The sequence below is a fragment of the Cervus elaphus genome, chromosome 9 (genome assembly GCF_910594005.1).
Source record: "Cervus elaphus chromosome 9, mCerEla1.1, whole genome shotgun sequence".
NCBI classification, from domain to species: Eukaryota; Metazoa; Chordata; class Mammalia; order Artiodactyla; family Cervidae; genus Cervus; species Cervus elaphus.
This window is the reverse complement of record NC_057823.1, coordinates 42,839,974-42,852,008: the sequence shown is the minus strand read 5'-3', so window position 1 is coordinate 42,852,008 and position 12,035 is coordinate 42,839,974.

Here is a 12,035-nt window from a genome sequence, read left to right as displayed (position 1 = left end):
ACTTCAGTCGTGTCCGACTCTGTGCGACCGACCCCTTAGAAGGCAGCCCACCAGGCTCCCCCGACCCTGGGATTCTCCAGGCAAGAACACTGGAGTGGATTGCCATTTCTTTCTCCAATGCACGCAAGTGAAAAGTGAAAGTGAAGTCGCTCAGTCGTGTCCGCCTCTCAGTGACCCCATGAACTGCAACCCAGCAGGCTCCTCCATCCACGGGATTTTCCAGGAGAGAGTACTGGAGTGAGTTGTCATTGCCTTCCCCGCATATAAAGCATAAATCACTTTAAAAAAATAAAATTTTCTTAGTGAAAAGGAAAATTTCTGACTTCTGAATTATTCTACTAAGGACCTAAGAGACAATCTTCTACAGACTAGAGAAAATATTTTGAATCAAATATGAGACAAAGAACTTGTGTCCAGAAAGTATAAAGAATGCTTACAATTTAATTAAAAAAAAAAAAAAAACTCAATTTTTAAAAATGACAAAAAGTTGATTTAAAAAGCACTCCATTAAGGAAGATATAAGATGGCAAATATGCCCATGAAAAAATACTATGCATTATTAATTATTAGGAAAACACAAATTAGAAGCACAAGGACATACCATTATATACCTAGAATAGATAAAGTTAAAATGAAATACTAATTCTAATTGTTAGGAAAAATGCACAGCAACTCAAACTCTTATACTTTGCTGGTGAGAATGCAAAATAATGAACATGGATTTACCAAAACAACTCAACAATTCCACTCCTAGAATTTCACTCACGAGAAATTAAGATATAAATCTACCTAAGGATCTGTATTAAATTATTGACAGCAACTTTATACATACTGACTGGGAAAAAATTCAAATGTTTATCAGTTGATAAAAGGATTAACACATTTCAGAATATCCATAAAACAGAATATTCCTCAGAAATTGAAAAAAATAAACCATTAAAACATGCAACATAGGACTAATCTCAAAAAACATTATGCTTTGTGAAGAAAGGCAATCCCTGAAGATTACATACAGCAGAATTTTATTCCTATAACAGACTGGAGAAAACAAAACCATTGAATCAAGTGTCCAAAATGTTGTTCCTAAACCAGCAAAGATGCTGGGATTCTTGGCCTCTGGAGGAGAAGAATTCAATCTGGAGCCAGAGATGAGGCTTGATCGCTCAGAGCTTTTGTGTAATAAAGTTTTATTAGAGTATAAACGAGATAGAGAAAGCTTCTGACATAAACATCAAAAGGGGGCAGAAAGAGTACCCCCTTGCTAGTCTTTAGCTGGATGTTATATAGCTACTAGCACTCTGTTAATTAAAGACAAGAAATGTCTCAAAACTCAGAGAATGGCACCAGGTGAGTCATCCCAGGCCATAAAATGATTGACATGAATCTTGAAGAAAGGCAGACTTCCATACAAATATATAGTTTCATTAACATAGACTAGGAGAACAAAGTATGAGTATAACATACTGGTTTGTCAAGTAGGTTCTGAGCCTAAATCTGAGCCTTTAGGGGGAATGACTTGAAGGTAGAGTCTAGGGTAAATGCATAGTACATTAACATAGCTTAAGACAACATTTCCATATGAAAAATGCATTGGTTAGCTCAAGGTTTGAGAAAAGTTAAGTTTAGGTGGAACCAGGTGTCATTATGGCAATACAGATTGTTTTTAATATAAATTTATTTATTTTAATTGGAGGCTAATTACTTGACAATATTGTATTGGTTTTGCCATATATTGACATGAATCCACCACGGGTGTACATGTATTCTCCATCCTGAACCCCCCTCCCACCTCCCTCCCCACCCCATTCCTCTGGGTCATCCCAGTGCACCAGCCCTTAGCATCCTATATCATGCATCAAACCTGGACTGCCGATTTGTTTCACATATGATAATATACATGTTTCAATGCAATTCTCCCAAATCATCCCACCCTCACCCTCTCCCACATAGTCCAAAAGACTGTTTTATACCTGTGTCTCTTTTGCTGTCTCGCATATAGGGTTATCATTACCATCTTTCTAAATTCCATATATATGTGCTATTATACTGTATTGGTATTTTTCTTTCTGGCTTACTTCACTCTGTATAATAGGCTCCAGTTTCATCCACCTCATTAGAGTGATTCAAATGTATTCTTTTTAATGGCTGAGTAATATTCCATGGTGTATATGTACCACAGCTTTCTTGTCCATTCATCTGCTGATGGACATCTAGGTTGCTTCCATGTCCTGGCTATTATAAATGGTGCTGCGGTGAACATTGGGGTACAAGTGTCTCTTTCAATTCTGGTTTCCCTGGTGTGTATGCCCAGCAGTGGGATTGCTGGGTCATATGGCAGTTCTATTTCCAGTTTTTTAAGGAATCTCCACACTGTTTTCCATAGTGGCTGTACTAGTTTGCATTCCCACCAACAGTGTAAGAGAGTTCCCTTTTCTCCACTTCTTCTCCAGAATTTATTGCTTGTAGACTTTTGGATAGCAGCCATTCTGACTGGCGTGAAATGGTACCTCATTGTGGTTTTGATTTGCATTTCTCTGATAATGAGTGATGTTGAGCATATTTTCATGTGTTTGTTAGCCATCTGTATGTCTTCTTTGGAGGAATGTCTATTTAGTTCTTTGGCCCAGTTTTTGATTGGGTCGTTTATTTTTCTGGAATTGAGCTGCAGGTGTTGCTTGTATATTATTGAGATTAATTCTTTGTCAGTTGCTCCATTTGCTATTATTTTCTCCCATTCTGAAGGCTGTCTTTTCACCTTGCTTATAGTTTCCTTTGTTGTGCAGAAGTTTTTAATTTCAATTAGGTCCCATTTGTTTATTTTTTCTTTTATTTCCAATATTCTGGGAGATGTGTCATAGAGGATCCTGCTGTGATTTATGTCGGAGAGTGTTTTGCCTATGTTCTCCTCTAGGAGTTTAATAGTTTATGGTCTTACATTTAGATCTTTAATCCATTTTGAGTTTATTTTTGTGTATGGTGTTAGAAAGTGTTCTAGTTTCATTTTTTTACAAGTGGTTGACCAGTTTTCCCAGCACCACTTGTTAAAGAGATTATCTTTTCTCCATTGTGTATTCTTGCCTCCTTGTCAAAGATAAGGTGTCCATAGGTGTGTGGATTTATCTCTGGGCTTTCTGTTTTGTTCCATTGATCTGCAACACAGAATTTGAAGAGAAACTTCTTTTTAAATTTGTATAGAGAAGGGAAAAAATATAACACTAGTTTGTTTCCTCCTGCCACTTAAGAGAGAGGTAAAAAATGTCTGACACTTGCAGCCTATTTTCTCCTTTTGGAGACCCCTGGCCTTCCTGCAGGTTACACCCTCATGTCAAGCCAGAGTCAGTATAAGAGGAAGAATGTGTGTAACGGAGGAATCCTTTGATGTGTTAGAAATGTTGATATTTCTTGTGGATATTGATTGTGGTTGCTAAAAGAAAATCAAAATGAAATTGGTATTGTTAAGAGAACTCTCTAAAATTGAGCCAAGAAGCTGTTTAGGAATTTATGCATTTCTTATCCTGAATGGAATCTGACTCTTTGACCTGATGAAGCCATAAGAACACCTGACAGAAACTCAAGAAACTTATCAGAACCTTACTTTAAAATAATTCATGACAGTCTATCTATTTATTGAACCCCAAACCTAAAATAACTTGTGATTCCTTAAATACATGTATTTTCTGACTTGAACCCGAGTCAGTCACAGTTCTCATCAGGCTACTTTTAACAACCTCCTGACTTTTTGCCTTTATGAGCTTCTGACTTATATGGGAAATATTGAAGACTAAGGTTTTTCTAGTAGTCATGTATGGATGTTAGAATTGGACTATAAAGAAAGTTGAGCACTGAAGAATTGATGCTTTTGAACTGTGATGCTGGAGAAGACTCTTGAGAGTCCCTTGGACTGCAAGGAGATCCAACCAGTCCACGCTAAAGGAAATCAGTCCTGAATATTCATTGGAGGACTGATGCTGAAACTGAAACTCCAATACTCTGGCCACCTAATGCAAAGAACTGAGTCATTTGAAAAGACCCTGATGCTGGGAAATATTGAAGGCAGGAGGATAAGGGGACGACAGAGGATAAGTGCCAGAGCCTGCCGGCAAACGAACTGGTCAAGAACGCTATTACCAGAGTACCTAGGAAAACAAGACTCAGAAAGATGGGGTTGAGAGGAACGGACTCCGCTTGCATCTGACTCCGCCAACTTTATTGAAGAATACCACGCCTATATATATGCTAACAGGAGTTACTAAGAATAGATCGAGGGTTTGCATACGTGCAGAGCTACAGATGTTTTAAATTCCCGCACTTAAGATCAGTAAAGCATTAATTACCCTAGCGCCCAACATGATTAAGATCAATAGAACTAGATAGAAAACAGGCTTCATCAATAGAACATTAACTAGATAGAAAACAGGTTCAGGCATGACGAGTTTATCAGCACCAGGAAAACAGGCAAAAGGTCACTGGGGTGTTTTTTCCCTGAAGGAGACAAATGCCAGTCTATACTTTAACAAGAAGGGGTGGCAGGACAAAGAGAGACCCTTTGTTCTCTCTTGGGGCCGTAAGGGGCCTGTACGTTCAGGCCGGCTCCCTGCAGATAAGGTTGTTGGATGGCATCACAGACTCAATGGACATGAGTTTGAGCAAGCTCCAGGAGTTACTGATGGACAGGAAAGTCTGTCACGCTGCAGTCCATGGGGTCACAGAGCTGGACACGACTGAGTGGCTGAACTGAACTGAAAGCTTCTGACTCTTTCTCTTTCTTTGGGCTTAACTAAATCTTTATCTCCAAAATTGCAATTCTTAAGATCCTAAATAAACTCTATTCTAATTTACAGCTTTCTGCATTTATTTGTTTTGAGGGAAATATGATAATGATAACATAACTATAAACTTGTTAAGACTTGTAGAACTGTGCAGCTGAAAAGAGTGAATTTTACTGTATGTAAAGTATGCCTCTATAAAGTTGATTTTAAAAGTCTCTATAATCCTTGTTGATTTGCAATCCAATTTTACTTTAAAGAGCAATAGTTTTTTTTGTTCCCCTAGTGAGGTAGCCACTATTCTGAATCTTGTTATATAACCTTTATTTTTTAAATTAATTTATTTATTTTTGGCTGCAATGAGTTTTTGTTGTGGCGCTTGAGCTCTCCCTTGCTGTGCACAGACTTTCTCTAGTTGCAGTAAGCAGGGACTGTTCTCCAGTTGTGTGGTGCATGGATTTCTTATTGTGGTAGGATCTCAGCTCTAGGGTAAGCAGGCTCAGTTGTTGCAGCTTGTGAACTCCAGAGTGTGGGCTTCAGTAGTTGTGGCCCATAGGCTTAGTGGCCTTGCAACATGTGGGATTATCCTGGACTGGGAATTGTACCCATGTCCCCTGTACTGGGAGGCAGATCTTAACCTCTGTTTCACCAGGTAAAACTCTATATAACTTTTTTTCTCTAATAACTTCATTGATTATATTGCTTATGCATTCCAAACTAATACAGTGTTCAGTGTTGTGTATTTTTAAATTGTTTGTAAATAAACATTTTTCATTCTTTTACTTCTGTTTAATTAAAATGGAGTTTTTGATAGTTGTTCATGTAGGGAAGTATAACTCTAAAATTTTTTCACTGCAATGTACAATTCCATTGTAATAATATGACAAAAATATTTACCCATTCTAACTAATTTGCTTCATTATTTAATAAGCAAGCAAACTAATACGGACATGTGAAACATATTTAGTAGATGCCTGGGGATAGAATTAGTGCATTGAATGTTAAGCTCATCTTCAGTATTAGTAAATAACTGCCAAAATGTTTGGAGAATATGTTAAAATTATTTGCATATTCTGTCAATGTAAGGATGTATTTTGCATTCTGTATTCCTCTCAAATAGTGACAATTTTTTGGTAAGGGGAGTGTAAAATGATTTTTCAGTGTCCTTTTCTGTTTTCCAAATTTATTTTATCTTATTTATTCATTTAGTAAAATACAGTTTACATATAGTACTGTATACATTACAAGTATCCAATTTATAGGTGATTCACACATTTTAAATGTTATATTCCATTTACAGTTACCATAAGGGGCTTCCCTGGTAGCTCAACTGATAAAGAATCCACCTGCAATGCAGGAGACCCTGTTTTGATTCCTGAGTTGTAAAGATCTGCTGGAGAAGGTATAGGCTACCCACCATAGTGTTCTTGGGCTTCCCTGGTAGCTCAGATGGTAAAGAATCCACCTGCTATGTGGGAAACCTGGGTTCGATCCCAGGGTTGGGAAGATCCCCTGGAGAAGGGAACATCCTTTGGAGAAGGGAACAGCTACCCACTCCAGTATTCTGGCCTGGAGAATTCCATGGACTGTATATAGTCCATGGGGTATAGTTGATGTATGGTATTGTATAAATTACAGGTATCCAATATAGTGATTCATAAATTTTAAAGGTTATATTCCATTTATAGTTACTATAAAAGTGTGCTTTTAATTTGTGCTATTTTTGTTGAAATGGGATTGACTATTTTTTAGTATAATTATGGACTCCTTTTCTTTATTTCTAGGAAATTTATTTTAATTTACTTCCATTTAATTTACTTCCATGTAATTACTTCCAAGTAATTTTAAATTACTTCCATGATAGGTTATTTACATTTTGCTTACTAAATTCTGTATATAAATATTATATTCTGGATATTAATCCCCTGTTGGTTGTGTGTGATTTATCTTTTTTAGCTTTTAAACTTTTTAAATTTTTAAAAAATCTTTTTAAACCATTTAATTGGAGTATAAAATAAATTGATGGGGTATAAAATAAGCAATTTTTTTTCTTCTTTCTTTCTGCCTTTCTAGTTTCTGTGACTGATCAAACCAACAGGCTAACACTGGCCCTGAGATACCCTGGCCACAACCTCACCCACCAGCAGGCCCATACCAGCTCTAAGATACTTTGGACCTCTCAATCACTCACCCAGGGATCAAGGCCCACTCACTAGTAGGCAACTGAGCAGGTCAGGAAATCTAACATAACTATAAAATACATACAAATAAAAACAGCAAATTAGGCAAAAGAAGGTGACAGAGGCATATGTTCCAAACAAATGAGCAAGATAAAATGCCAGAAATAGAACTAAGTGAAGTAGAACAGACAATCTACCAGAAAAAGAGTTTAATTGTAAAGATGTTCAAAGAACATAGGAGAAAACTGAATGAACAGAGTAAGAACTTAGAAGTTCATAATAAAGAGTTAGAAAATGCAAAGAAGACCATACAGAGATAAATAAATACAATATCTGAATTTTAAAAATACATATTTATAGGCTATTAATAAAATGAATGAACAGTAGATTAGATGATATAAAGGAAAATAAGTTGGAAGACAGTATAGTGAAAATCACTGAAGTTTAACAGAAAAAAGAAAACAAAAGAAATACAGTTTAAGGGACCAATGGGACAGCATTGATTACATTAACAATTGCAATGTAAGGGGGGGTCCCAGAAGAAGAGAGAGAGTCACGGGAAGAGAACATATTTGAAACCACACTAACTGAAAACTTCCCTAACCTGGAAAAGAAACAGATATCTAAGTCCAGGAAGCCACGACCTCATCCACCAACAGGTCAACACCAGCTGGATGCACAGAGGGTTAATTCGAAGAGTGTCACTCCAAAATACATTGTAATTAAAATGACAATAAATAAATAAATAAAAAGCAGCAAGATAAAATTATTAAACAAGTTATCTGATCTGTTAATTAGTAAACTGCGTTCCCAATCCCTATCACATTCCTTTAATAAGAAAATAAACTAGAACTCCAGCCAGATATGGGCTCTACAAACTGTACGAGCAGGAAACACTACATCTGGGGCTTAAACTGTTAGGTGCTGATGCTCGGACTGAGCTGACAACTCAATAGCAAGTATACTTTGCAGGGTACAACTTCCCCACCAGAGTCTCATTCTTTGAGAAAAAGAAATTTGCAAATTCACAAATTTCTTTTCAGAAGTAGACGGAAGGATGTAGAGTTGAAGACATCAAAAAGGGTAAAGTCAGTGGCAGCCTGGTTAACTAAGGAAATATTTTTCCTTAAGGAAAATGGTAACCCAACAGTTATGAGAATTTCTCTTCTGTCAATGATCTTATTTTTCTGTACCGGTGGGTATGCTGTGGAAGAAATAACACTTTATAAGGTTTTCATGTTTTCCATCAATTAGATATGAGATAAATATTTCCTTCTATTGAATCAATACGTGTTCTGAAAATATTTACATTCATCATTTGAACAAAGAATGGCAGAATTGAGAAGAAAATGTGCAATCCTCAGTAACATAGGTCATCACCCAAGCATCCTCCTTTGTAGATGAATGCCTTATAGAATTGATTTGCATTCTTTCATTGATAAGCTGACCAGAAAATCAGATATGCACTGTAAAAGAATGACTTTGCCACTGTCTTTTCCCAGAGCAATTCCATATAATATTTTTTTTTCTAATTTTGAAAAAGAATCCAACATTGGCAATAAATTAAAAGTTAATCTTATTACTGGTCAAAGGCTAGTTGAAATGTATGGCTGTTTACACATTAATACATTATTTAAATAAGCATAGGATTCAGTCATGTGTGAATAAGTATATAAAAGCCAACTAAGAGATAATCTTTAGTGTCCATCTATTTTCCTCACTGTGCATAAACTTTTCATCTTCCTGAAATTGTATTCCTTCCATAAGTACATAAATGCTTACTAATTAAGATATTGGCTGTATTTGATTGTTCTATCAAGGAATATCAAAGCTAGTGGAGGTTATGGAATTCCAGTTGAGCTATTTCAAATCCTAAAAGATGATACTGTGAAAGTGAGGCACTCAATATGCCAGCAAATTTGGAAAAGTCAGCAGTGGCCAAGGACTGGAAAAGGTCAGTTTTCATTCTAATCCCAAAGAAAGGCAAGGCCAAAGAATACTCTGCACCCATCTCACTCGCTAGCAAAGTGATGTTCAAAATTCTCCAAGCCAGACTTCAACAGTACGTGAACTGTGAACTTCCAGATGTTCAAGCTGGATTTAGAAAAGGCAGAGGAACCAGAGATTAAATTGTCAACATCTTTTGGATCATCAAAAAAGCAAGAGAGTTCCAGAAAAACACCTATTTCTGCTTTATTGACATTGCCAAACCCTTTGAACATGTGGATCACAACAAACTGTGGAAAATTCTTAAAGAGATAGGAATAGCAGATCACCTAAGCTGTCTCCTGAGAAATCTGTATGCAGGTCAAGAAGCAAGAGTTGGAACTGGACATGGAAGAACAGACCGGTTCCAACTAGGAAAAGGAGTACGTCAAGGCTGTATATTGTCACCCTGCTTATTTAACTTAAATGCAGAGTACATCATGAGAAATGTTGGGCTGCATGAAGCAAAAGATGGAATCAAGATTGCTGGGAGAAACATCAGTAACCTCACATATGCAGATGACACCACCCTTATGGCAGAAAGCAAAGAAGAACTAAAGAGCCTCTTAATGAAAGTGAAAGAGAAGAGTGAAAAAGCTGGCTTAAAACTCAACATTCAGAAAACCAAGATCATGTCATCTGGTCCCATCACTTCATGGCAAATAGATGGGGAAACAATGGAAACAGTGACAGACTTTATTTTGGGGGAGCTCCAAAATCTTTGCAGATGGTGACTGCAGCCATGAAATTAAAAGATGCTTGCTCCTTGGAAGAAAATTATTGCCAACCTAGACAGCATATTAAAAAGCAGAGACATTACTTTGCCCCCAAAGGTCCATCTAGTCATAGCTATGGTTTTCCTAGCAGTCACGTATGGATGCGAGAGTAGGACTATAAAGAAAGCTGAGCACCAAAGAATTGATGCTTTTGAACTGTAGTGTTGGAGATCTTGAGAGTTCCTTGGACTGCAAGGAGATCCAACCAGTCCATCTTAAGGAATCAGTCCTGAATATTCTTTGAAAGGACTGATGCTGAGGCTGAAACTCCCATACTTTGGTCACCTGATGCGAAGAACTGACTCATTTGAAAAGACCCTGATGCTGGTGAAGATTGAAGGCAGGAGGAGAAGGGGATGACAGAGGATAAGATGGTTGGATGGCATCACCGACTCAATGGACATGAGTTTGAGTAAACTCCAGGAGTTGGTGATGGACAGGGAGGTCTGGCATGATGCTGTCCACGGGGTCACAAAGAGTCAGACATGACTGAGTGACAGAGCTGAACTGATCAAGAAATATGGCTAAAGGTAAAAAATAAAGTTGAATATCTGGGATATTTCAAACTTAAGCTCGTTCAACCTCTCTTTATTGTTCAATGCAACTGAATTCAGACAGTGAATTTGATTTTGTTGCTTGCCTACTAGTGAAGTAAGTCTATGAGGTTTACAAAGAAGACTTTGTGCAAAAAGAAAACAAAGACAAAACATGGTTAAACAAAATGATAAAAAACCTAAGTTGGTAATGTTAGTTAATGCAAGATTACAGTTGAAGTTTAAATATCTCAGAAGTTATTATTTTACTAATCATATATCTGTGTGTGTATGCTTTCTTCCTCAGAGATTTAAATGGTTTCATTTTCCTGATTTTGTATAAAGTAACATACACATAGAAGCCTTATTACATTATTATTAATTACCTTGATCATCTTTATTGACAATAACATCACCACATGATGGTTTAGTGCAACATGTAGTACTATAAGCATCATTATCTTCACTACCAAATTATGTTTCAATACTTATTCAGCCAACTTGAAAAGTAGATTGTACAAAAATTCAGTTTAGCTATACTTTTATGACTACAAATAATACAAAAAAAGATAACAAATTCATAGCCCATTTTACAGTTATCAACTGATGAACTCATTTTCTGTAAATCCAAGAACACTCAGATTTGAGATCAAACTCAAATATCCTGTCGCTTGGGCCTGAGTCCCTTAACAGAGTTCTGGCATTTGACTAATGTGTCCTTCAGAGCTTCTTTCACAGTTTCATTTCATAGACTGAAAATGAATGGATTCAAGAGTGGTGTGAAGACACTGGAGAGGATAAAGAGAACATTGCTGAGGTGCAGGCTGCCCTTTTGTGAGGGGCAGACAGAGACAAATATAGAGACCCCATAGCCCATGGAGACCACAGTGAAATGGGAGGCAGAGATGGCAAAGGCTTTGGGATGACCTTGGCCTGATTGTATCTTCAATATGGTGGAGATGTGTAAACATAGGAGACCACTGTAAGGGAGAGGGAGCTGAAGAGCAGGACAGCAGAGCTGAAGAAGTCCAACAGCTCAATGATACAGATATCAGCACAGGCCAAGTGGAGGAGGGGTCACTGTCACAGAAAAGGTGATCAGTCACATCCAGGCCACAATATGGCAGTTGTGCCTTAAGGATGAGGGATGGGAAGATAAGGCGAAAGCCACCCACCCAGGAGAGGATGACAAGATGAACACAGAGTAAGCTGGTCATAATCACAGGGTACTGAAGGGGACTGCAAATGGCCACATAGCAGTCATAGGACATAACAGCAAAAAGGATAAACTCAGTGCATCCAGATAAGAAGTAGAAATACATCTGGGCAAAGCATCCAGCAATTGAGATGTTCTTTCTACCTAACAGGTAACTTGGCAGCATTGTGGAACAGCACAAGTTGTGGTTAATATTTCTCTGAAAGAGAGATTGCTGAGGAAGAAATACATGGGTGAGTGAAGCCTGCAATCCATCAGAATCAAGGTAATGATGAGAGTATTTCCAAGTAGACCAAAAGAAAGAGCAAGAACAGCAAATTCCCAAAGGCTCTGGTGGTTGAGATCCCTGTAAAGCTGATCTCTGTCATCAAGGTCCAGTTCTCCCTCTCCATTCTTAGTAAGGATTCTCTAAAATGAGTCAAGAAAAAGAAAGAAACAGTATTTGCTGCTAATTAAAACTCAATATTTTCAGATATATGAAGTTTAGGTCATTTTACTTATGCTTCATCTTCACAGGGATAAACTACATGATTAAAAAATATGAGTTCATTTTTCTTATAATTTTCATATAAGAATAT